The sequence below is a fragment of the Alligator mississippiensis genome, chromosome 5, assembly GCF_030867095.1.
Source record: "Alligator mississippiensis isolate rAllMis1 chromosome 5, rAllMis1, whole genome shotgun sequence".
NCBI classification, from domain to species: domain Eukaryota; kingdom Metazoa; phylum Chordata; order Crocodylia; family Alligatoridae; genus Alligator; species Alligator mississippiensis.
Window position 1 is genome coordinate 104,700,935 of NC_081828.1, and position 27,793 is coordinate 104,728,727.

The window sequence follows — 27,793 nt, forward strand, 5'->3', positions numbered from 1 at the left end:
GCACAACACATACCTACTCCTATCACCTCTGACCAATGTTTATCTAACCTCTTCTTGAAAACCTCCAAAGAAAAATTTTACAACTTCCCTAGGCAGTCTATTCCACTGCCTCAGTGTTGTAACAGTGAAGAAAAAAAAATCCTGATATCCAACCTAAACCTGCTTTGCTACAATTTCAAGCCATTGTTATGCAGTGAGGAAGAAAAGGTGTGTTCTTCTTTATGGCAGCCCTTCAGATACTTGATGACTACTAGCATGTCCCCTATTAACTGCTTTTTCTGCAACCTAAATACATGTAGTTCTCTCACTGTCTACCCATACAGTTTACCTTCAAAACCCTTTATCATCTTTGTAGCTTGCTCCTGGACCCTTTCTAAGTTCTCCACATCCTTTTTAAAATGATGACCCCAAAACTACACACAATACTAAATGAGGCTTAATGAGAACCAAGTAGAGTGTCACTATCACTACCAGCTCCTGTGACTTGCATCTAATTCTCATGTTGATGCAGCCCAAAACCTTGGTTTGCAGCTGCAATACATTGCATGCTCGCATTGAATATGCCACCCCTGAGATCCTTCTTCATAGTCGTGCCACCCAGCCAGTTCATACCTATTCTGTACTGGTACTTTTTATTATTCCTCTCTAGGCATAAACCTTGTTGGGTTTTTGTTGTTGTTTTTTGGGCGGTTTTTTTGCATTGAATGTCATCCTGTTGTCTCTAGACCAGTTTTTCAAGCTATCAAAATCCTTCTGATCCTATTCTCCAGCATGTTTACAAGCCTTCCCAGTTTCATGTTATCTGCACATTTGCTCAGGAAGCTACATATTCTAGTACCAGCATCATTAATGAACACATTAAACAGGACAGACCCCTGTGGGAACTACTAAAAATAACTCCTGTAGATATTGACATACGTGTTTTCAACCCTCACAATCCCTACAGTTTTTAGTAGCATCATTTCAGGGAAGTGTTTGACACTAATTTAACATTTTCAGTGAATATAATGCGTTCCTATAAGTTTGAATGAAATCTTATTAATTCTAACAAGTATTTACTTCGTATTATCTTGTCACATGCCTCATGTTTGACGAGAAGGGACTCTCTCTAAAACCTCAACCACTCAGTCCTTGGCTTCTTCACTTACATTGTCAAACATTGGCAGATCGGTGACAACTCTCATGCATTTGTGTACAACTGGAAAGCATCTCCAGAAATCTAAAGGAAATTACTATGTTAAAGAGAAAAGAAACCACAAGACATTCCACTGGTAAAGTGGCAAATATTGAGGTGGCACTATGAAGATAATAAGTCTTTTACTAACAACCACAACAATAGCAAGCAATCATTAAAAAAACCAAAACAAAACATACAACGGTTATAAAATACTCCTGCAATTACATTCACTCAATTGGGCACTAACTATTATGATTTTAGAGGCTGCAGCTCTACAGATGGGTCTTTGTGTAGTTTTCAGATAAGAGTTATATTTATCCATATGACATTGACATTTCTCTAATTAGGAGTAGGTGGAATTTTATTCTGCTCCATAGAAGACAAGTGCTGTTTATAAGGAAAACAAATAGTTTTGAATGCCATAGGTATCTTTTGAGCACTTTTTGATTTCAAGATGGTTCTTTCTATAGAGTTTCCATGCATAAGACTAAGATATTAGATTTTATGCATATTCTTTGCGGTTGCTGGAAATGTTCCATTAGAGGGTCAGTCAGAGCAAACATTAAATCCTGGATAGCAGAAAGGTTTGTATAAAGGCCTTTATGTGTTACTTAATTGTTAGTGGTTAGCACCAAAATTGTTTATATATGACTTTTTGCCTCCTTCATTTTTAATATTTGAAGAGACTGGGGAATTAATGATGTGTGTAATAGTAGATTATTTGAATTGCATTTTGCAAACTTAAGTCTAAATTAACTAAAGTTGTCTTCTTCCCAATAGGATTAACCCAAGAGTTTCATTTCAGTCAATATTTTCTAGAAGGGTCAATGTACATTGATGATATCAACTGAAACTGTAAGTCAGTTGGCAAAATGGGTCTGATTTATTGTAATGGAACAGGTTGTAGGCAGTGACCTAATGGTTAGGCCACTGACAAAAGGCAGGAGTTAGGTGCATTGTTTAAAACATGGGCTGAGTCTGGGTGTAGCAAATAGATCCAAATAGGAAACCTTGGGGCAGAGTCCAAAACAGACCCGGGCAAAGTTCAGGAGGCTGAGAATGATTTATTAGAGCCAGAGAGAAATCCAAGGTTCAGAGTCAGAGTCTGGGAATATGAATCCAGGTATGAATGACTGGTGCCTCCTGAGACTTGGGGGGGGGGGCACAATTTGTGGGTGGCAGCATCAGCGGCAGTCTGGCAAGCAGCAACCGCCTGCAGCTGTGGGGTGGCGGGGGGTTGTGAGTGGTGATTGCCTGTAGAGGCCAGAGGCGGGGGGGGGGGGGAAGGGGGGGAGCAGCAATCGCCTGCAGAAACTGCTGCCATCAGCCAATCTCCGGGGGGGGCATATGCCCTCCCTGTGCCTCCAAGGGAAAACCACAAGCTGGAGTCCAGAAACAAAGCCAAGCAGTCAGGAACTAACAAAGCCAGAGAACACAGGAATAGAGTCTTACCAAAACAGACCTTAAATCAGAAGAGCTGGCTGGCCTGGAGTTTGTTGCTATAATGGAGGAGCTGATCTCCCATCAGCCAGTTCAAAGCCCTAGACAATTGCCAGCTGAAGTCATTAAATGGGTTAAGGCTGCCAGTCAAAGGTCCAGGCAGATATGGCTCCCTAGGTAATTAGCCCAGGACGGGCTTTCCTTTAGGGCCCTTGACACAGGATTCTATCACCAATATGGGCTTTGGGCCCTTGCTGATAGAAAGTTGACCTGTCATAGTAAACTCTGTGCACACCTATATGCACAGGCAGGCCAGTGTACGGGATGTGGTATCTGAGGATTAAAGAGCTATCCTCATGCATTCCCCAAGCCAGCCTTGATGGTGCTCTTACGGTAGAGACCTTATCACAACTGAGAACTGATGAAACATTGGCTGACTGCAGTAACTAGCCTTAGAGCTCTTTAGAGACAAGCTAAATCTTTTTGTTTCTCCTGTTCAAATTACATCTAGGGGTATGCATAAAGAGTTGTGCTTGTCTTTATTATACTTTTTCATTAGAACTTTCTGGAAATAATTTTAATGAGAAACCTATAGAACAGATTAAAAATAAAAACAAAACAAGGAAAAAGAAAGTTCAGATTCTCCATAGGGGAGCCCAGGTAACAGGCTATATTTGAACATACAAAGTAGCTGCTTCAGAAGCAGGGAGGTCTAGCCTCTGGCTAGAGGCATAACAAGTCAGCCAGGCACCTAGGGCAGCTGCAATGCACAGAGGCAAGAACAACTTCCAGCTGCCAGGGTGCCACTGGTGTGATCCTGAGGCTACAGAAGCAGCTGCTATTTTTTCACTCCTCCCCACTCCCCTTGCAAATCAGTGCCTGGGGCTGCTGTCCTGGTTACTCTGCCTTAGTTGTGCTACTGTTTCTGGCCTTAAGAGTAAAGTGAACTATACTAGGTACATATAAAAAATGTTATAAAATCCTTTGATTCTCACAACGGATGCTTGGCTTTTTTTTAATCCTATAAACTTGATTAGTAGAATACAAATATGGGAAATTAAAGGACACCAGTAACCTGAGTGTCATAGTTATAATTATTGCCTTAAAATGCATCCATAAGTTAGTGTACTTCATTTTTTATACTATACGGGTGGTAAGGAGTACATTTTTATTCTTGTTCCTGTTTATCACTCCTCCTTTTCTCTGCCCACTGTCATTTCTTATATGTCACTCTTCCCTTCTCCTCTCCAGCTGTTTCTCCCCATTTTTTCCTGCTTATTTCCAGCTGCCCTATTTAGATCTATTATTCAGGCTTTAACACAGTCTACAGTCTTCCCTGTATAAACTTTAATTATTTCTTTCTCTCCATTTGTACAAGACACAAATGACATTTTGAAATATTTTTTCAATAGTTTTGATTTCACTGTTTTTAATTATCTAGTCACGTTCGATGCAAAGAATGTATAAGCCATGACACTTCAGGAATAGGAAGACATTCATGTCTAAAGGCCATGATTACAATTGGGGTGATAAAAGTTTTAATTTGGAGACACACCCTCATTTAGAAGAGTGGGGAATTAAGAGATGGTTGCTCAGGCAGTAGCTGTTAGTTGGTTAGAAAGCAAAGGACTGCAGAATCATGCCTATTTCTTTACATTTAAAGTTTGCATTTTTTTTTCTCATGTATTGTTTTAACTGAACCTGGTGATGACTACAGGAACTGGTCCAAGTTAGACAGTGGGGCTACGTACAGGTATCGAAAAAGCCCAGGGTGGAATTTATCTTAGTTGCACATTATTCTGGTGTAGTTTAGATCAGTAGCAAACAAAACACATTTGCCTTTTAGTGGAGGTGGGAGAAGGGAGGGGGAAATCTTAGACTGGGTTCCACTATTTTTAAACTAGACTGTGTACGCTGAACTTCTGTTGTGATACAGGTATAGACTGGTTTCCCATCGCTTATACTGGTAAAAATGTAATGTCTATACCTGGCTGTTCACTATTTACTTCAATGGGATTACACAAGGGTACAGGATTATGTTATTTTATGCTAATATTATGTTACTTCATGCTAAAAATGAGACGAGTTTATCTATAGATATATATCTATATAGATATCTAGATTTAGATCTATCAATCTCACACTCAGCAAAATGCACTCTTCTTCATCCCCTGAAATTGCAGGTGTGGCTTTTTGTCTCAGCTGGCCCTGTAAGGTCTCACTCTTCTTTGCTTACAGGAGAAATCAGATGTGGGTGATATATTAGTCCATTCTAACATACAGCAAAAAGGAGATAAAGGGAACCATTTTTTTTTAATGTGGAGAAGTCAACTATCCATTTGGGAACTGTTTGGGAATGAAATAATGTGAATGGGGGACAGATACTGGAAGAGCTATTGCAGTCACATACTGAAATGAACAGGCAATAGAGTTTGTTCTCTAACTTACTAAAGGTCCCTCTGGATTGTGATGTGTTGTAAAATCATTTAGAGTCTGAAAAACAAGAATTGCTGAACATAAATCAAATGCATTAATACCTGGAATTTATATAGCTCCTTTCATCTGAGGATCTCAAGTGCTTTACAAACATTAATTACTAATACCCCTGCAAGCTGGAAAAGCTTTATTGTGCCATTTTTTATTACTTGAGGTCTACAATGCCTAAAGTCACATAGGAAGTTAGTGACAGACTCTGGCAGAGAACCCAAAATTCTCAATTCCCAGCCAAAGATTTGTCTGAGTATGTAGCCCATTGGGTTAGCATTATTAGACACAATGGTATTATAACCAACCGGTCTCAAGGGACCTATTTGACTAGCATCCTGTCTGGCTACCTCTAGTTTTCAGGCTCTATGACAAAGTACCCATTTACAGTGGGGTCCAGAAATGAATCCAGGATTTTACAAAGGGGGGGGGGAGGGGTGCAGTTGGGTGCTGCAGGGGTAGCTGCACACCTGCTCCCAGCCTTCTGCGCCCCCTCTCCATACTGGGCTAGGCAGACCTGGCCCAGGAGCAACAACCAGGGACTTAAGTCCAAAAGAAGGGACTTCTACCTTCTCCTCTGGCTGACAGGCATGCCCCCTTCCATTTCCTCCTCCCCTGCCTGCCACTGATGGTGTCTGTGCTGTCCCACAGGTGAAGGGAAGCTCTTGCCCTACTCCAGCCAGGTTATGCGGGGGCCATACTCAACTGGAATTGCAGCAGGAGTGGAAGTGGTGGGTGGACACTTTCCCTGTTCCTGTCCCAGCTCCTGGGTGGTAGGGAATACCCAGCGGGAGCAGGTAGGGATGGGAAAATGCATCCAGCCCCTCCACAGCCCCCAGAACAGCACTGACACTGGCAGTGGCAGGCGGGGAAAGGCAGAATGGAAGGCAATGCACCTTTGAGCATAGAAAGGAAGGGAGAAAGGATTTTTCTTCTTCTTCAGGCTGATTATGCTCCTAGGTGCTGCTCCTACAGCATGGTCAGAAAGGGGATGTGGTTGTACCACTGCACCCCTTCTGGATCTGCCCATGGCAAGGTGAGCTGTCACATTTAATGACAGGATATAGCTAATTGCATAAAAAATGTAGATAAAGAAACAAAAATTATGAATGATCTTTAAATAATACAGAGGTTCTTATAACTAGGGATCTACCTAAATCCCACTGAGGCAAAACAAAAATCATAGGCAGCTTATAGTTTGTGGTACCATTTTCATGGTCTTTTCATGGTGGCCCCCTCACCCCACCACTGAATGTTCAAGAAGGCTGCCCATCATGCAGCCTGGCCTCTTGCTGCCGATTGGCAGAGAGGGGTAGAGCAGTATGATGGGCAGCTGTCTTGGTCAATCAACAGTGAGGGGTATGGAGTGGCTGCCATCTTTGCTGCTCCCCTTCACGTGGGTGGCTTCCCTCCCTCCTCTGGCAGACTACAAGGCTGGGCTGCAGTGACCCCCATGACCTCTGTCTCCCACTGGGGAACCAGAATTTTAATTTTAGGTAGCTTTTTATTTTCCTGACGATTCACCATGATTGCCATTTTTGCAGGCTTTGCAGAAACTGTTGGGTTTTTTTTTTTCATGTTTTCTGCAAAAAACATAAAATTGCAAATAGAGTAGATCCCTAAATACAATAGCATATAAGCACATACTGAACTTTGCCCTGTTCAGCAAATCACTAACACATGAAGTTTATGAAACTTAGGCTGATACTTCTGTGTTTTACTGAATGGGAAATGAAATAGGATCATTGCTTTCCTGAACAGAAAGACTTCACATGTTAGAAAGGAAAAAGAAAAAAAATGAAACAAAAACAGAAGTTGTGTGTTTAATAACTAATTAGTGATCCTAAATAACTACCCACCACATGTTCAAGAATAGTATGACATTCAGAAGAATTTGTTTCACATCTGTGAAAAATACTTTGTCCACCTACATATGACTAAAGGAAACAATAGTGCATCAAAATGTTCTTCTTCCTTCCTACAGTGTTAAAATGTGTCTCTGGCATTCACTGGAGGCCATAATCCATCATTTTTTCTCTCTCAGCTTAATATTTTTTTAAATAGGTATATGCCCCCTAGCACAGAGTGCACAAAAACAATACTATCTTTTACACAGAACAAGTCCATCAAATTATCTCTCACTTCATGTTTTAAAAGCTATTATATCCCCTGCAAATGCATATTCACACATACAATATAATATGTATTATCTAAGTAGTATCTAACAATCTGTTTTTCCCCAAAATAAGTTGCAATTAAAAACACAGCTTACATGGATCTGAAATGCAGATTCATTTGAGACTGTCAGTAATGTTTATCCTTCAGGCCAGGATTCAAATGTCAAGATGTAGCACAAGTCTTTTTTAGCAGCCTCCTCATTTTTATATAGATGGAATATAGAGTTGCCTTTAGCTCTGAGCATCTTAAAAAAAAGAGTGGCTGTCTGCCTGTCATCTTTTTGACTCCCATTTCTATTTGAAAAAACACAATGTGGGTTTTTTAAAATAATGGCCTTATACTACAGTAATAATGTGCCAGAGAGAGAGAGAGAGTGAGATACTGTGGTACATGATATATCCATGTTACACCTACACACATAAGTTAATATTAAGCCCATCAAATTATTTCAGCTACAACAATCATTCCTCAGTCTAAATATTGGGGAAATGCTTATTATCCCAATACCATAGTATGTTAATTATTGATAAAAGTTTAATTTTAATGGCAACCAATGTAGGTAGGTAATATAATGATACACACTTAGTGAGTTCATACATGTACAGCACACATAAGCAAAAGCAAATCCTATACAGACTTTTATCCAGTCAGTGAAATCTTCTATCTTTAGAATGGATTCACATAATCTATTTCCTTCTAAGCAGGCAGACATATTACATTTAAATATATTCAACAGTGTCAGACAGTGATGACTTGATGCATCCAAGCCCTGCTTTATAACAAGAGAATTCACACTTGGCAGTATTAGTGGAAGTTTCAAAACCCCTAGCACTGAAACTATGGCTGTTGACAGCTTCTAGAACCATTAGAGAACATCATGATGTTTTAGTCTACGCAAGACTAGAATAAGCTTTCCCTGAATTGATGTCATCGTATAATGTTATACTTGACCTTTGGCTTCCTTGGTATTATATAACTGCAGGAGAATGCCTAGTTTTCTTGTTTGCATTATTAGGGTTGTATATTATTAAATCTCCTTTATAATAGACTCAGGCTTTTATTCTTCATTCTCATTAAAATATAGATGCCTACATATGCAAAGAACCATGCTTTTTCCATCTATTTTAAACACAGTGCCTTAGTAAGCACTTCTAGCAAGTGAAGACAATCTTTTTATTATGCAAAATTTTGCAATGCACATCAAATGGTATAATAAGGTCAACATTTCCTTTTCAGTAGCTGGAGTTTCACTATTGCATTTTTATATTTAAATTACTGTAGAGCCCAAGAAAGGTGTCAAATTGCCAGTGCTCAAATCTTAAGTTTATCCAGGAAATGGATAGGGTATGAATACAGAAAAACAAAACAAAACAGGGGTTTAAGTATGATGCAGCCTGGAGAGTGTAAAAACATATTTTTTCTAAATGTCTTACTAATGTCTCTTGCAGAATTTGAAGGGCTATTATCAAGAGTTATTGCCATATTGTATTAATCCCTGACATCTCAAGTTATCAGTTTTTACTTTGTGTTATGGCCAACAGTTATACTTAAAATCAAATACCAACCAATGTTTAGAAGTTAGTTTGAAATATAAATACAGTAATATTTAATAATTTTACTTTATAGTCAAAGTTAAAGCAAAGTAAGTATCTCTGTTCATTTTAATACAGCTTTCACATGCAATTTCTGCCAAAATCAAACCAAGCTCCACTAGTGAAAATAGTCCAAGTCCTAATTTCTTGCTCAAATTGTAAATTTTACAAAAGAATCACAGAAAGTTGGGAAAAGACCTACCATTCTACCTAATTAGAGCCCATTAACATTGCAAATAAACAATAAAGTCATAAAACTGAATTTAAAATATTCACAATAAATTATTTTTAAAAAAATCTTGATTCAGGAATTATTTTAGGAAGAATGCCAAACAAATGAATCCTGTTGAAAAAAGACAAATACGTCCATATCATTTGCAAAATGAAAAGAGCACATTTGTGCAAGGATGCTTTTACTGCAGTTTGTATTACCAGATATGTTAAAAGTTGTATATTTTAAAACTATAATAGATAAGATGCAAAATTAACACATTCCTGTATTTTCTCAAAAATATGGTCATGTGCCATTCTTACTCATGTTTAGTAGTTCCTACTCAACCTCCAAATTGTAACTTTAATCAGCACCTTACTCTTTACAATAATCTTGGGTAAGTAGGCTGGCTAGTTTGGAAATCTATAAAATAGAGCTGCATGGCATTGGTGAATATATGTTATCGTGATTAAGAAAAATGCAGCAAAAAGTTATCTGTTTGCTTTCCAACCACCACTTTCTTAAAATTCCGATTTTTTTTTTTTTTTTTTTTTTGTTAAATTCAGGGTCACTGAAAAGTGTTAGCATAGAATCAAGAGAATTTGAAACACTTTATTTGTATAGAACAAAAAGGTGATGGGGGAAATGGACCCTCTGGAGTCATATGAATTACAGAACCATACAGGCCTGTGAGCTAGATTCTCCTGAATTCCATTCACAACCCTGCCACTAAGTAGAGTTTTATATTCCACTTTGACAGAACGAGGCATCCACTTTAAAATTAAACTTGAGCTATCGCTGGGTTCTCCACCATAGTACCTCTTGCACATCCTGGGAGACTCTGAAGTGTGATTGTGACCACTACCACCTTGACTTGTACAACAGGGACTAAGCTAGGATACTTTGGAATTAAAACCACATATTTCCAGCTTAAGCTAAAGAACTAGACTCAGTAGCTAGGGACTGTAATAAAATCACTGTCAGTGTATTGGAATATGCAGTGGATAATCCAGGTCTCTCCGATAGGTTTCCCATCCCTCCAGAAGAGTCCTAGCAACACCTTTATGCCTTTTTCTGTGAACTGCTAAGAGAATGGCTCTCACTTTTTACTGATAGCATGGATCTTAACAGCCTCCAGTCATACACCAGATTTTCCTCCTCACTTTCATCTTTCATTCTTAGTCCACACAATCATTACATAGATTTGCTGTCTCACCAAATATAATTTGGATTTGCTAAGATGCATTTGCTTTCATGGAATAAATGGCACGCACAGTGATTTAAGACTTCTGATATGGACAGGTCAGATAGGATTTGTGTCAAGCTGCCACTTTGGTTTCAATGTTAGACAGCTGTTCCATGTTCTTGGCTTTCAGAATGACACATTAGTGCCAGGATACCATGGTGTCTGGCAGGCTAGAAATAGACAGATAGCTGGACTCTAAATCATGATCTAAACAGGCTTATTGGCTTCATTCTTGTTTTTTTACAATAATCTTTTATTTATCTCACCACTCCATTGAATTACAGATGACATATTACTACCATTCTTTCCTATGAGAAACATTAATGTAATAAAAGTTATGTTTCTTCATATCTGTTATGGTTTGCATAGTTGTTTCTCATTCTAATAAAGCAGAATGGAAGCAGTCTCTCACAGAAAGATGGACATTGTTGAAGAAATCCAACATAACCTTAGAAGTGCAAGTACAGCCTTCTAGTGCCTGAAGAAATGAATATTTGAAGGTTGTGACATAGAATTCAAAACCAAGCTCATGGTTATTGAGCACTCATGATGCCCACCTACTGTATGGAGCTAAGACATGGACAACATACAGGAGACAGCTCAAATCACAAGAGAAGTACAATCAATGCTGCCTGTGGAAGAACCTTCGAATCCAGTGGAAAGACAAATGCACCAACATTAGTGCCCTCTCGCAAGCAACATGAACTTTGCTGGGCTGGCCACAATATCTGGATGTCCAACCATAGATTCCCGAAGCAAGTTTTATTCTCCCAGCTCAAGAGGAGGGCAGAGAACGCACTTCAAGGACCTTCTCAAAGCCAATGTGAAAAAAATGTTACATCGACACCAACTCGTGGGAAATTATTGCCCAGCACTGCCCTAAATGGAAGTCTGCTGCAAGGATCGCAGTACTTTGAAAACTTACAGCAACAACAGGAGATAGAAAATCAGAAACAGCATGTCACCGAATTAATTAAGAATCCAGAGCCACCAACCCCACATGGAAACATATGCCTGAGTTGCAAAAGAATCTGTTGATCCCAGATCAGCCTCATCAGCCATCTTCAGACCCATAGATAAAGCAATTGTAGAAGATAATAATCCTCAACTGTAAGGGATTGCCAAAGTTGATGCTGATTTCTTCCTACAGTCATTTTGATTACTAATTGGTTGACTTAACTATCTGGAATAAACAAACCTCAGCATAGACCTTTGTGGAAAGTCAGTCAGTTCTGAGATGAAGGCAGGGCCATCACACTTGGGTCTTCTGTACAAGAATCTAGAGTTTTAAGTTAAACTCATTCAATTTTATTTAAAAAACCTGATGGGATAAAGGGATCAGCTTAGCTGATATGTTTAATCCTTATTTCATCTTCCCCAGTCTAGCTCTTTTGCATATCTCCAACAGAGGAACTCCATAAACACTCAGATCTGTGAAACAAGTATTAACCTATTGATATTTCCTTGGCATCCATTGAGTTTCCTAAAGGTTATATTGATTATGTTGACAGTACAGCACAGTGTTCAACAGGGATAGCTTGAAGTGAATATGAAAATGACTGAGATCTTTTCCCTCATATTATTGTTTTAATATCTGCCAATTGATGCAATGTAGTCAATGCCAAATGCACAAATGTTGTTTTTGAGGATTATTACTATGAGCCCCAGGGATGTTATATTATGACAGTATCTAGAGACGGGAATTCTATCGCAGAGAGGAAGCTATCTTTAATTTACCTTTTGCTTTGGTATAAAAAAATTAATTGAAGGTTATAGACAGCTGAGAACCCCTTAAAACTAGATTGCCTTGAGAAATGTAGGAGGCTCTCCTCAGGCAATGATTTGCCAAATTTTGTGTCTAAAAACCCTGTGACCGAGTTCAAAAATAGTGCCTGATTGCCAGTGAAAAAGGGTTAAGTTCACTTAAGCTTCTGATCCCTCTATAAGGTGGAGAATAAAAGTGGGATTCTTTGGAAGAGCTAATACACCCAAAGATTTATCTCTGTGAGGATGTATTTTGGTGCCTATAATTATAGTAAGATTTCTTTCCTATAAATTCATTCTTATAAAAACAAAAGACTTGAAGAAAAAGCTATTGGTTTTTAACCTGGATTCATTGTGCACTTCAGCTGGTTGCCCAGAAAATATAGAGCTTGCATCTCAAATTGACCACTACAGAATTGTAGAATTGTCATGTCTCTCTGTGAGAGCATCGCGGGGAACAGCAAGAGATGCCAGGAACAGCTGTGCAGCAGCCCACTCTCACCAGATCCCAGAGCTGCCATGCTGTACCCAAGGCATAGCATTTTAAAAGCAGCCTCTCCTTCTGGATTAGAGGAGAAACACTTGGTAGAGCTATTTAGGGTTCAGGTAAGGGCAGAATGAGGATGATGCCATCAGACCATGGTGTGCTTTTACTCCCAGTATAGCAAGAACCTGGAAGCAATAGACCTCCAGCAGACTAGAACTGTAAGCCTGCAAGCTGAGAGTGGCTGGAAGGCCACTGAAGAGTGTGATGGGATCCTCTGAAAAGGGGGAAGGCTGACCCCTAGTGAAGCTTCAGAAGAAGCAGAAGTTTCCAGCTGCTGCTGCCTGCCAAGTGGACTGTGAGGATTAGTAGGCACAGCCTTATGCTGGACCAGAAAGCAAGGAATCTGGATGAGTAATGAAGTTGATTTGGGGGGGGGGGGGGAGTGGGGGGCAGGTCTTGTACTTTTTTTTTTTTTTGCCATGGGTTAATTAAATATTCGCGATTCCCATTTTGAGTGAGATTTTCCTTCTAGGGCTCTATAAAGGATTTAGCAATAACCCCTACTAAACTGCATCTAAAAGGGCAGAGAACTGAAGAGTAAAAGACGGATGGAAGTGTCCTCACAGCAGCACGAGGCCCTGGACTGTGTTTCGTTAGTCTGCTGTATTTTTTTTCTTTTGTCTGTGATGGAGGTTATACCCTTGGAGCAGCCATTCATTATTGAGAGTTTTGTGTGCAGTTGTCCCTTCATAAATCAGCCTACATCCAAACCAAGAGTTGTGTGGATTCTACAGAAATTGAAGAGTAGCAGAGACACTGAACATTTCTGGTGAAGTACATCAAATGTGGTTAAGGTGGGGTAAAGGGAAAGTTGGAGCCCCATGAGAAGATTGGCTTACATTTGCTAGTATTACTGTCAGTCCATTTCCCACAACTCCCATTAATTTATATGTGATAACAGTAATTCATGGCAAGCAACAGAACTCCATCCAAGTGGTGTGGACTACAACGATTTTAGACCAAATTGCTAGTGGTGTAGGCCTGCCATGTTCTGGCCAGACAGGGGTTGCTGAAGGCCTCCTGAAGTAGAATGCTCTGACACTCTCCTTCTGACATAATATACCAAGTTCTGATTCCAAAATCTTTATCCTTTCCAAATCATTGTCTTCCAAGGAGTTGTGATCCATGAAAAGCAATTCATTAAGCTCTTCTAAACTAATTTCTGTTGACCAAATTCCACAGTATTTCACAGAAATAAGGATGATCCTGCCTTGAGCAGGAGGTTGGACTAAATGACTTTCTATGGTCCTTTCCAGCCATACTTTTCCATGATCCTACAATCAACTCCCCCTTTCCTAAGTATATACAGGCTTTATGTCAATATAGCAGTAACAACACATGAGATATTCTGCAGCCAAATTTGCTGTGATGAGATATACCTGAAAAATATTGGTAGCTACCTATGTATCTTCCAGTCAAAGTCAGTCATATCTACAACTTAATTCACTGAGTCATTGTCCAAACCTGTGTGATTACAGGATGTGGATGTAATGCTTACTAATGGGGAAAAGCAAAGCTAAAGAAAATATCCAAATGATAAAAATCTGCTACATTACTAATTTGTAGAGAGTTTTCATAACTTGCTACAAAGTAGGAGAAAACCCCGCCCCCCCAAACTACCAACTATAGTTTGCCTCAGATTAATATTAATTTCAACATTTCTTTTTACACTGACAAGTATAAATGTTTTTTGTAATCTATTTGCAAATCAACCAAGACGTTTCTGGTAAGTTCTTGTATTTTTTTGTGCTGAAGAAAACAGGTAGAATTGGACTGTAATATTATGCTAAGACCATGCGTTCAACAACAAACTTACAGTTATGGTAAAAGTGATAGAGTTTGTGCAGATATTCTGAGCAAGGGTGGTGGTGTTGTATACTAGAGTAGGGATGTATATAAAAAGGGGGAGGTAAAAAAAAAAAAAATTAAAAAGGAATAAGAAGATGAACCTAAACCAGGAGGTTAATTAGCTGAAATTCACTTTGAACTAACAGTCTGAATGAGTGAAAGAACAGCACTGATCACTTGTGTGGAATGCAGCCCACTGGGAAAAGGATGACTGTGTCCAGATATGCAATGGGACACAGTCCACCTTATACAACATCTCACAACATGGCATCTGTAGGGTCAAAAATAGTCATAGAATCTCAAGCAGGATTCTTACAAGAGTGTTACCAACAAGAGGAAGGTCAGGAAAAGTGAGATTCCCTTAGAATATCAGGGAAAGTGTGAGTCCCTTACTGAATGGGGGAGGCAATCTAGTGATAGATGATGAGGAAGAGGCTGAAGCATTCAATGCCTTTTTTACTTTGGTCTTCACAGGCAAGGTGAAGGCTTCCATACTATTGTATCAGGCAGCATGGCTTGCAGAGAGGGTGAGCAGCCTTCAGTGGTGAAGGAACAGGTTAGGGACTATTTAGAAAAGCTGGATATGTACAAGTCCATGGGGCTTAGAGCTACTACAGACCAGTCAGCCTTAACTCAGCCCCGGGAAAAATCATGGAGCAGGTCTTCAAGGAATCCATTTCTAAGCACCTGGAGGAGAAAAAAGTAATAAGGAACAGTCAGCATGGATTCACCAAGGGCAAGTCATGCCTGACCAACTTGTTTGCCTTCTATGATGAAAAGACTGGCTCTGTGGATATGGGGAAAGCAGTAGATGTGATTGACTTCAACTTTGGCAAGGTTTTTGATACAGTGCCTCATGGCATTCTTGCAAACAAGCTAAGAATGGTGTTCTTGTCGATCCTCCCAGTCTCAGGCTATGGGCTGAGAAGGGACAGGAGGATCTATGTGGTCAACCAAAGACTGCGGCGCTGGTGTCGTCAGGAAGGCTTTGGCTTTCATGACCACAGCCCGCTCTTTGGCGAGAGAGGCAGCAAGCTGCTGGGAAGAGATGGTCTCCACCTGTCTCCCCTAGGGAGGAGGCTCTTCTCAGCCAGACTGGCTGACCTGCTCCACCGGGCTTTAAACTAAGCCCGCTGGGGGACGGGGGCACGACCGCCACTGCTGGCCCGCTGAGCAAATCTTGCAAAGCCAGCGGATCATGGCACTCAAGGGAGCCCGCCCCAGCCCCAGCCCTGGTAAAATCTGTGGGCAAGGAAGAAGCCCCCCAGGGGGTGCTTGCCTGCCTGTACACAAATGCCAGGAGCTTGGGGAATAAGCAGGAGGAGCTCATCCTCCTGCTAGGTGCAAACAATTACGATGTCATAGGGATCACAGAGACCTGGTGGGACTCCACCCCTGACTGGACCACGGGGATAGATGGCTATACCCTGTACAGGAGGGATCGTGTAGAGAAAAGGGGCGGGGGTGTAGCTCTCTATGTTAAGGAAAGCTACGCGTCCCTGCAAGTCGATATTGGCGACCAGGGTGGACGGCTGGTGACCCTCTGGGTTAAAATCCGTGGGGAACACGGCACGGGGGACACAATGGTGGGAGTCTATTACAGACCTCCCACCCAAAGTCCTGAGCTAGACCAGGAGTTTGCCCAGGAACTGGCTGAGGCAGCTTGCTCCAGGACCATGGTTGTCATGGGTGACTTCAATTACCCAGACATCTCGTGGGAGGATCGCTCAGCAAAATCTGAGCGGTCGCAGAGCTTCCTCTCGTGCGTGGATGACCTCTACCTGACTCAAGAAGTCTATGGGCCAACGAGAGGCAAAGCGCTGCTCGACCTGGTGCTGGCTACTGGGGAGGACCTAGTCGGCGACCTAGTGATCGATGGGAAGCTGGGTGACAGCGACCACGAGCTGATCACCTTCACCATCCGCCGAAAAGCTGTCAAGTCGGTCAGCAACACGCAAGTCCTTGACTTCAGGAAAGCCGACTTTGACAAGCTCAGGAGGCTTGTCAGTGAGGCCCTAAGGGACTGTGACCGCAGGGAGAGGGGAGTTCAAGAAGAGTGGTTGCTCCTCAAGGGAGCGATCCTCAATGCACAAACTAAGTCTATTCCATCTCGGAGGAAAGGCAGCAAGAGGGCACAGCAGCCCCCCTGGCTCTCCAGGGACCTAGCAGACCTCCTGAAGCTAAAAAGAAAGGCCTACAAAGGATGGAGGATGGGAGTCACCTCCAAGGAGGATTATTCTGCGCTGGTCCAGTCCTGTAGGGAGCAGACCAGGAAAGCCAAGGCTGCAACTGAACTCCAGCTAGCTTTGAGCATCAAGGACAATAAAAAGTCCTTTTTCAGATATGTGGGGAGCCGGAGGAAAAGCAGGGGCAACGTTGGACCCCTGCTGAACCAGATGGGGCAACTGACAACTGACGCCCAGGAAAAAGCCAACCTATTAAATAGGTACTTTGCGTCGGTCTTTCATCAGCCCCATGGGACGCCCGTGCCCGCTACAGGGCCGGGAAGTCCGGGTGAGGGTGATCCCCTGCCCTCCATTAATGCTGACTTTGTGAAGGAACATCTTGAGAAGCTGGATACCTTCAAGTCAGCCGGCCCTGACAATCTTCACCCCAGGGTACTCAAGGAGCTGGCGAGCATCATAGCCCAGCCTCTAGCGCGGATCTTTGAAAACTCTTGGCGCTCTGGTGTAGTGCCCAAAGACTGGAAGAAGGCCAACGTGGTGCCTATCTTCAAGAAAGGGAGGAAAGTGGATCCGGCTAACTATAGGCCCATCAGCCTGACTTCTATCCCGGGGAAGATCTTAGAAAAGTTTATTAAGGAGGCCATCCTTAATGGACTGGCCGACGCCAACATCTTAAGGGATAGCCAGCACGGGTTTGTTGTGGGTAGGTCTGGCTTGACCAATCTCATTTCCTTCTACGACCAGGTGACCTATCACCTGGACAAGGGAGATGAGATTGATGTCATATCTTGACTTCAAAAAAGCCTTCGATCTGGTGTCCCATGATCGTCTCTTGGAGAAACTGGCCAATTGTCGCCTTGGGTCCCCCACGATCCACTGGCTGGAAAATTGGCTCCGGGGTCGGACCCAGAGGGTAGTAATTGATGGAAGTCACTCATCGTGGTGTCCTGTGACCAGTGGGGTCCCCCAAGGCTCTGTCCTTGGACCCATACTGTTCAACATCTTCATTAATGATGTGGACACTGGAGTCAGAAGCGGACTGGCCAAGTTTGCCGATGACACCAAACTTTGGGGCAAAGCATCCACGCCAGAAGACAGGCGGGTGATCCAGGCTGACCTGGACAGGCTCAGCAAGTGGGCGGATGAGAATCTGATGGTGTTCAACGCCGATAAATGCAAGGTTCTCCACCTTGGGAAGAAAAACCCGCAGCATCCTTATAGGCTCGGCAGTGCTATGTTGGTTAGCACTATGGAAGAAAGAGACTTGGGGGTCATCATTGACCACAAGATGAACATGAGCCTGCAATGCGATGCTGCGGCTAGTAAAGCGACCAAAACGCTGGCTTGCATCCATAGATGCTTCTCAAGCAAATCCCGGGACGTCATTCTCCCCCTGTACTCGGCCTTAGTGAGGCCGCAGCTGGAGTACTGCGTCCAGTTTTGGGCTCCACAATTCAAAAAGGATGTGGAGAAGCTTGAGAGAGTCCAGAGAAGAGCCACGCGCATGATCAGGGGTCAGGGAAGCAGACCCTACGATGACAGGCTGAGAGCCCTGGGGCTCTTTAGCCTGGAAAAGCGCAGGCTCAGGGGTGATCTGATGGCCACCTACAAGTTTATCAGGGGTGATCACCAGTATCTAGGGGAACGTTTGTTCACCAGAGCGCCCCAAGGGATGACGAGGACGAATGGTCACAAACTACTACAAGATCGTTTCAGGCTGGACATAAGGAAGAATTTCTTTACTGTCCGAGCCCCCAAGGTCTGGAACAGCCTGCCGCCGGAGGTTGTTCAAGCGCCTTCATTGAACACCTTCAAGATGAAACTGGAGGCTTATCTTGCTGGGATCCTATGACCCCAGCTGACATCCTGCCCTTTGGGCGGGGGGCTGGACTCGATGATCTTCCGAGGTCCCTTCCAGCCCTAATGTCTATGAAATCTATGAAATCTATGAAGTATGGGTTGGATGAATGAACTGTAACATGGATAGAAGGTGGCTGGATTGTTGGGCACAACAGGTAGTTATCAATGGCTTAAGGTCTAGTTGGCAGCTGGTATTAAGTGGAGTGACACAGGAGTCAATCATGGTGCTGGTTTTGTTCCCTATCTTCATTAATGATCTGGAAGAAAGGATGGAGTGAACCCTCAGCAAGTTTGCAGATGACACCAAGCTGTGGGGTATAGTAGAGACATGGCAGTGTAGGGCTATGATTCAGGGTGACTTAGAAAAATTGGAGGATTGGGGCAAAAGAAATCTCATTAGGTTCAATGAGAACAAGTGCAAAGTCCTGCACTTAGGACAAAACAATCCCATACACTATGTACAGGCCTGGGACCAACTGGTTAAGCAGCAGCTTTGCAGAAAAGGACCTGAGGGTTACGGTGAACTATAAACTGGATATGAGTTAACAGTGTGTCCTTGTTGCCAAGACTGCTAACAGCATACTGGGCTGCATTAGTAGGACCACTGCCAGTACATCAAGGGAAGCAATTATTCCCCTCTGTTTGGCACTGCTGAGGCTACATGTGAATTACTGTGTCTAGTTTTGGCCTCCTGCTACAGAAAGAATGTGTACAAGTTGGAGAAAGTCCAGTGAAGGGCAATGAAAATGGGCAGAGGACTGGGGCACATGACTTCTGAGGAGAGCCTGGGGGAACTGGGCTTATTTAGTCTTCAGAAAAGAAGACTGAGGGGAGGGATTTGATAGTAGTGTCAACTACTAACCCCCCTGAAGGGTGGTTCCAAACAGTATGGAACTAGACTGCTCTTAATGGTGGCAGATGACAGAACAAGGGTGATGCTCGCAGGTTGCAGCAAGGAAAGTTTAGGTTGGATATTAGGAAAACCTTTCTTACTAGGCAGGTGGTGAAGCACTAGAACAGGTTACCTAGAGAACATGGTTCCCTCTAAGCTGTGTGTGTGTGTGGCCGTGCGCAATTTAAAATCTTGCCATGCACTAACTTTTTAATGCCAGGCACCCTACCAAAGAGGAGCTGGGCTGTGGCTTCTCAGAGAGGAGCTGGGCGCATAGCCCAGCGGAGGCACCCGGGGCCAGCACAGGACACTTACTGGAGGCAAGTTCCACACTCCTCATGTGGGACAGGCAGCAGCTCCTCCCCAAGCTAAGGTGGGGGTGGGGGCTGGGACAGAGTGCCTCCTCACTCCCCAAGGCTAGGCGGGGGGTGGGGCTTGGGGCTGGCACTGGGGAACTGTTCCACCAGCTCCAGGGAACTGCTCTACTTCCCAGCCCTGACACCATGTGCCTCCTTGCTCCCCAAGGCAAGGTGGGGTCTAGGGCTGGTGCAGGCTCCACCAGCTCCAGGGAACTGCTCCACTCCCCAGCCCCTTCAGGCAAGCTACTTAAAAAGGATATAGAAGTTGCAAAGTCTTGTATTAGATATTTGGAAGGTTATGTGAAATTCTATTGTAGTCAGTTTTATGAGAAAAGTGAACAAATTGGGAAAATATTTTAAAAGCTTTGAAATATGAGTCAAAAGGTTCTAATCAGCTTTAATCTCTGCTTATATAGCTAGATTTTTTTTTTTTAAGAATTCAGGAATTGTATGTGGGATTGATTAATATATTTCTGTTTAGTACTAGCCTGTTATGTTCTGTTTGTTAACAGTTTGATTTCCTAGGTAACTTCTGTTCCCATTTGCTATGTGTGAAATAATAAAAAACAAAATTAGACTGAAAGGAGTTACTGTGTTGAGTTATGACCCTAAAAGGAATCTTCATGGTTACAAAGTGCACAGTACACACACACCAACTGCTGAAACTTCCTTAGCCTGACGAAGGGTTTTTGAACCCAAAAGCTTGCTTAATAACTATTCTCCAACCATTTGGGTTGGTCTAATAAAAGATATCAAATTCACCCAAGGAACCTTGTCTGCCTATGTCCTTAGACCAACACGGGTACAACCCAAACCCCTGCAGTACTGATTCTAGCATTAATTTAGTGTAGGAGAAATTAAATGTAGGGGAAATCTCCTCAAAGGAGAAATAAAATGGTGACTGCTTGGGGAGCATCAGCATAAATGCAGGGAAAGAACACATAAATAAGCAGCAAGCAAGAAGGTAATTGTGGCACACGCTGAGGAGGTGGGACCAGTTTAGGAACAGACCAAAGCGTCACACTCACGGATCACTACACCTTAGAGGGAATGTTGCTAGAGAGTGGTGGAATCTCCATCATTGGAGGTTTTTAAGCTCTGCCTGGAATTATATAGTTGGGGTGGTCCTGGTTTGAGCTGTGGGCTGGACTAGATGACCTCTCGAGTTCTCTTCCAACCTTTATTTTCTATGATTCTATCGATGAGTCAAATATATTAATAGAAACTCAAGCAATCCATAGCCATTTGTCAGGAAGGGTTGGTGGCTTTGTAACTAAAAAAATCTAGTGAAAGCTACTACAACTATGACAACCTAAACTAGGATTCGTCTACTAGAATGTTCTCATGCACAGAATTGCATTAAGGCTGTTGTATTACTTCTGAACTGCGAGCCTGCCTGAGCCAGAAATAGCATTGCTGGTTTAGTGTAGTGTTGCACATGAACCAGTAGGTTTTGCCTCTTAGGAGAGCTTATAGCTGAGCGCATAGCACCATACAAAGCACCACACTGCTTCTGGTCAGTGCCTCTGTAGTGCAGTCTGAGATGGTACATATTTTCTGGGAAAGAAATTTTAAACCTGGGCAAAATCCCATCTTTTAAAATTCTGCCAGGACAACAGCATAACTTTCTTCAAGGGTGGAGTGTTCCAGCCAAATTAAGACATTTGGGGCCTTTAGATCTGCTATTCAACTCCAGTTCAGTTCCTGGTTCTTCTATAGGCTACATGTATGATCATGGGCTGCATATTTCAAAGTAGTCTGAGGTAGTTAGATGCCCAAATTCTTTTGAATTGTATGCAACATGAACACCTAAGTTCCTTACAGATTCTTAGAATGCTTTCTAAATCTCTATGTGCTTCATTTCACCATCTGCAAACTGGAATAAAATATACTACCTTCCACCCATTTATTTTCAAACATCCTATTCAGGCTTAAATGTTCTGGACCTGTAAATGCCTGATATACAGGTGCTACCATGATAGGTTCAGGGACTCAAATATATTTTAATTTAAGACTTATTCTCTTTAACATAGTTCTTTACATATCTTTTTCAAAACTAGAGTATTTAAGTTTCACTTAATGTTTTAATTCTTTCTTTATACATTATTTATTTTTATATATAGTTATGTAACACCATGTATAGGTATAGGGGGGGTGTGTGTGCACACACACACACACACACCCCCCTATATATTGTTATAGCAATGTTTTACATTATATATGGGTATGGATCTATACAGACACGCCTATTACATGCATATTATATATATAGTTAAACACTAAACAGTAATATAGCACTGTGGTTGCACATTCACTTACTGAAAAAAAAAGAAGAAAAAATTCTAATCCTTTAAAATATGTGGTGGACACAATAAATGAAACAACATTTATCATCTGGAATAGTCATTCTTTTTGACATCTTTGTTATGCAAAGTGACAACACTATTGTACCTGGCAGCTTACATATTACATAGAGAATAATTTATGTATTTAATAATTTACGGTATAATAATGATTTGTGAAAATGAATTATTGATGAAAAAACTATTTTAAAGGAATAATATATGAACAGTCACTGCTGCATATAATTTTATGTTATTGATAAAATTCACATTAGACTATACACTCTTTTTTAGGATGCAATTGTTTGCTCAGTCAGAATATGTAGACTCTGCCTGGAACATTGTATATGGTACCACAAAATAATAATAAATACCAGCTTTTGAGCTTCCTCTCCCTCTCTCTCATATTTATTATTATTTTGAGGCAGCATATACAATGTTTCAGGGGGAGACTACACATTCTCTGTGTGTATGCGTGAGTGGGTATATATATATACATAAACACACACACACACAGAATGTGTAGACTCCTGATACACACACACACACACACACACACAATTATATATAGGGACCTGCTCAATTCACGATTTCACGGAAATCATAAAATCGAGCATTGTTCATGAAATTAGGTAATGTCTGTAAAATCCACAAAAAAACCCCACTTACTAAAAATAAAAAGCCATCTTCCCAGAGGAAACCCATAATCCTCATGGCCGCTGCAGCTTGGCCACACAGCCAGCTGAGGGGGCAAAGGGGAAGGGGACTGCCTGATTGAAAGGGAGCAACAAAGATGGTTGCTGCTTCCATTCCTCACTGCTGATTGGGCTGAGTGCTGCCTGCCGTGCAGCCTCACCGCTCTCACCAATCAGCAGTGAGAGTCAGGGCCACTGGGGTCTCTTGGCCAGAGGCATGGGAAGGCCCTTTCTGCAATAAGTCTGTAAAAATGTCATCCAGCCCTGCAATCTGCCTGCAAAACTGGCTTCCTGCCTCCTCAATTTGGGTAGATCCCTGTCTATACATGCTGTTCTGACTCTCACTGCTCAGACCTAATGAAGACTGCCTTGTTTAACACTATCCTAACTCTAAACTTGGTCAAATAAAAAATGTCACCTGAAGAAATCCTTGCCCCCCGCCCCTCTCTCTCTCTGTCACACACACACACACACACACACACACACACACACACACACACACACACACACACAGAGTCCATTTTTTAATTCCCACTGGTATGTGCCTGTAGATATTTGATCTAAACTTCTAAGCAGTGTCTAAAGAAAGGACAACAACTAATATGGCTACCAAAGCTTTTTATTTTCAGTCCCAGCATGCTGTGAGCTCACAGGTAAAGAGGGAAGAAACTACAAGTCACTAGTGGGTCAACAGGGAGCCCTGCACAGTCCACTGGTCCTGTAGCAAAACCCCCAGTTTTTTGTTTTGTTTCATTTTGTTTCATTTAAAAATACATTGCCTCCCCTTCCCTGACCATTTTTTTTACTTTCTCTCTGCCCTCTGTATTATGATAAGTCATAGTTAAGTTAAAACATAGGATAAGCTCTTTTCTGCTACATTACTGTAACAAGCCCCTTTTATATTTTTAATGTATCATTGTAAATAGTGTTCTATAGTATTGATTTTTACTGTTTTAAATTGTATTCCTATTATGTTTGTATTAATTTTTTACTGTTTTATATTGATATTCTATGATTAAGGCCTGTTTCTGTAAGTTAGCCAAAGTAATGTCAAGTCTCCATCTTGTCTTGTCAAGTCTCCATTTTGTGTCCCCTGCCCAGGCATACCCTACTGTAATTGTGTTGCAACTGTGACTCATACATACCCCTCCTATTTAAATTGGTTCCTGGATGAATGAGTGTGCTTGAGACATAATGGTAGCAGCCATGCCGCCTATCCACCCAGAGGCCTTGCCGACAACCTCCTCTGGACAACACCTCACTGGAGAAGACCCTGACTGGCCATTGAGGATCAACTCTCAGCTTGAGATAGATAGCTATCACCCACATCTTCCCTCCAAGCAAGGGACCTGAGTTCTGTTTCTACACAGCTTGACTTCAGTCCCTCTACTGAGCCTTTTCCCCTCCTACTGCCATTGTGCGAGAGCATGTGGAAGACAGAGTGTGTGTCTGTGTGGGAACCAAGAAATTTCTGGTCTGTGCATTGCATTACCTGTCTAATAAAATTGATATTTGGGACCCTGAGGTGGCTTTTGTCTTGTTGCAATCCCCACCCTGGGCTCTCCACCCCCCACCCCAGTTTCTAACTCCCTTCCCTTTGCTTACTCCCAGCTCTCTGCTCTCCCCCTCCCCCCACCTCCAGCTTGCCTCCTGGCTCTGTTTTTAACCCCTGACCTGCCTCCCAGCTCTGCTTCCTCCTGGCTCTCCGCTCTCACCTTTGGCATGCCTCCCAGCTCTGCTTTTAACCCCCAACTTGCCTCCCGGCTCCCCACTCTTACCTTGACCGGTCTCTGCTTCCTCTCAGCTCTACACTCTCCCCCCACCCCTGGCTTGCCTCCCAGCTTCTCTCTGCTCTCCCCAGCCTCAGCTCTCTTCTAAATCCTGACCTGCCTCCTGGCTCCTCTCCTACCCTTGATTTACCTCCTCTCAGCTCTCCGCAGCTTCCGGCTCTCTGGTCATCTCCTGGCTTCGGCTCCAGTGCTGCCCTCTGCCTCTTTGGTTTACAACCTCCTGGCTTTGCCTCTCTGCTGTCTCTTGGCATCCCGGCTCTGATCCCCATGCTTCCCGCTGCCTCCTCTGCCTGGGGCTCCAAGTGCCCCCTAGTCACCAAGCACCCCAATTACCCTGAAATATCCTCTAGTGTTAAGACACACAGCCACTGAAGTGTGTGTTTGTGTATGGACCCATAGTATCATCTGTGCAGTTTGTGTGTGTGTATATAATTTTGTGTCATGCCCTCCTGCCTAAAAGCGTGATATTGAGATCCCAAGCATTGATCTGGCATGTGTCAACTCCACAGTCCCCAGGCAAGCCAGGTCTGCACTCCCTCCTTCCTGCAGCAAGTTAACAGAAAAGAGGAAGCTTGTATTTACCTAGAGAGAAAGCATGTGTGCAAATGAGCAAGCAGAAAACCAGAAGCCTGCTGCTAAATTCCCATTGCTCCTGAAAAGAGTAGACATTGCTCTGAGACATGAGCTGCTGCAAGGAGCAGGCAGCTTCTATTTCAACATAACCAAGATCCCAAGGGAAAGGGAGACACTTTACTTTCACTGACTACTAAAAGGTAGTAAAGACTGCAGGAAAGCTCTAGACCAGAAAGAAATGCCTTTTGTTCAAGCTGCCCAGTGCCACAGCACTACAGCATGCCATCTGAGAATATGGACACTTCGCAATACAATCCACTAAATGTATCTAAGGGAGATGGTCCTGGAGTGAAATAGTGTGCAGCTATCTTTTTTATAAACATGTATTATTTAACATGAATGTCTTCTTTCCCTAGGTATCAACATCCCAGTCTCAGGCAAGTCCCCCTTTGTTATACTGCTATATTTAAAGTGTCTTTTCTTCACCAGTGCTTGTTTTATGTACCTTATTAACCCTTTAATTTTGGCTCTAAACTATTTGGCAGTTTGTGGAACTGTCTTCTCCAGAGGCTGCACCTTTGTATATAGTGAGTAGACACTTTGGGCATCTTTATACATGCCCCAGGGGGTGATGCAGGGGGGCTCTTTAATTAAAGCAACTCTAAGAACTGCTCTAATTAAAAACATCCATAGTGTCTTGTGTATTCAGTATCCTGCTCTTCAGAATGATGGCAGTGGCACTTCAAAGCACCCCCACCACCATTTTGAGGCATGGCAATACTGAATATAGGAGATGTGGAAGCATACTGTTAACACACTATTTAGCACGCTCCACCAGACTTGCTTAATTGCATCTGCTCCAATAAACTGTGATTACAGCATATTGGAGCAGGGTCCCTATACATCTACAGGTACTCTTTGAGTAGAGCCATACAGGAATCCAGAGAAACCAGAAACCCAGGATGCAAACCATTTGAGGAAAAGGGATAAGGTGATCAAGTATTGGTGGGGGCTGCAAAACCAGGAACAGGCAGACAATGGGAGGCAGGGGTGCACCTTGGAGTGATACATTACAAATGTCCCTTTTGCTTGATGCAGATTCATATACATCTGGGGCTACTTCTCTCATTTTCAGAAAGGGTGTCTCTGTCTAAGTCTAGAGAAGGGACTCTCTTCTCTAAGCCACTACCTGCCTCCTCCAGTCCTAGGACCAGTGGGGCTGTGGGCTAGCCAGAACTGCTGGGCAAATAACCCATACATGCCCCATCTGCTGGGACATTGCATAACCTATTAAGAGTTTCAGAAACATATATCCAATTGCTTTTTGCCAACAGAATAATTAAAGCACCTTCAGCAAGTGCCAGAATTTTCACTGAGACCTGAATTAGGTCTGAGATAAGTATTCTGTGCAAAAATTGAGTGGAAAAACAAATCTGATATGAAGTTTTGTTGTTTGCTCTAAATCCTCCTCCAGTTTATGTGAAAGTTGTGTCTCTCTCATGTACCTTGAACTTGATACTAAATCCAACTGTCAGAAGGTCGATATTCGAAAAAAAAAAAGACACCCAAGGATGCTCTTGTGGGTTTTTTCTTATCAAATATGGTTTTTGTTTTGCTTGAATAGAAATTTCTAAGGGGCATGAATTCCTGGGCTTCAACACTAAAGAAAAGCATAGCCATACAATCTCAGGCAGCAAAAAAGCACCATTTTTTGGAAAGCACTAGTAGTAATAGTTCATTTTGAGATAGGGTTAGAAACCTGCTCAATTGACCAGTCAAGTATTGTCAATTGACCAGTCAATTGACTGCATATTTTTTGACCAGCCAAAGATTAAAGCAATTTTACAAAAAAACCAAAACCCTACTTTTTCACAGAAATGTGATTGCTTATTGTTTTTTGACACATTTTTAAATGGAAAATTTGTGCTTTTTCTGTCTATTATTTGAGTCTATTGGCAATTTTTTTTTTTTTTACAATTTTTGACTGGTATTTGACCAGTCAATTGACCCAACTTTATCTGCCCAGTCAAATACCAAACCCAATTTTGAGATGAGAAAATGTTAAAACACATTCTAGGATAGCACTAAGAGCTGGTTTGAAAAAATTCTGCTGGAATTTTTGTTTGTTTGTTTTATTTGAAAATGCTAATTTATAAAAATAAAAATAACATGTAGATCCAGAGGAAATTCACTCCATCTGAATGCTGCCTGTGTTTCACCTAACCTAATGGCAGCAACCTGGCAAGCTGCTATGGAGCTGGTACTCTGAGAGCTTCCCAGCTCTCCAAGCTACCTGACTTCAGATGAGAAAATACACAAGAGGTAGGTCACAGCTTCAAGGAAGCAGCTGCCCCAACTGTAGGAAGCAGAGACCCAGCTGCTTAGATTCTCCACCCTAATGCGTGAACTCCCTGGTATGATTCACAGACTGTAGAATCGGAAGGGACCGCAAAGGATCATCATGTCCAACCCCCTGCACCACGATATACATTAGGAGCATGTAAGTATGTTCTTTGCCAATAATAAGAGTAGAGGATCAGGGCTCTCCATTTGCCTGCTTCTTTCTCTGTTAGGTGGAAGACTGATGTCTTGGAGGAGAGGCAGTATTA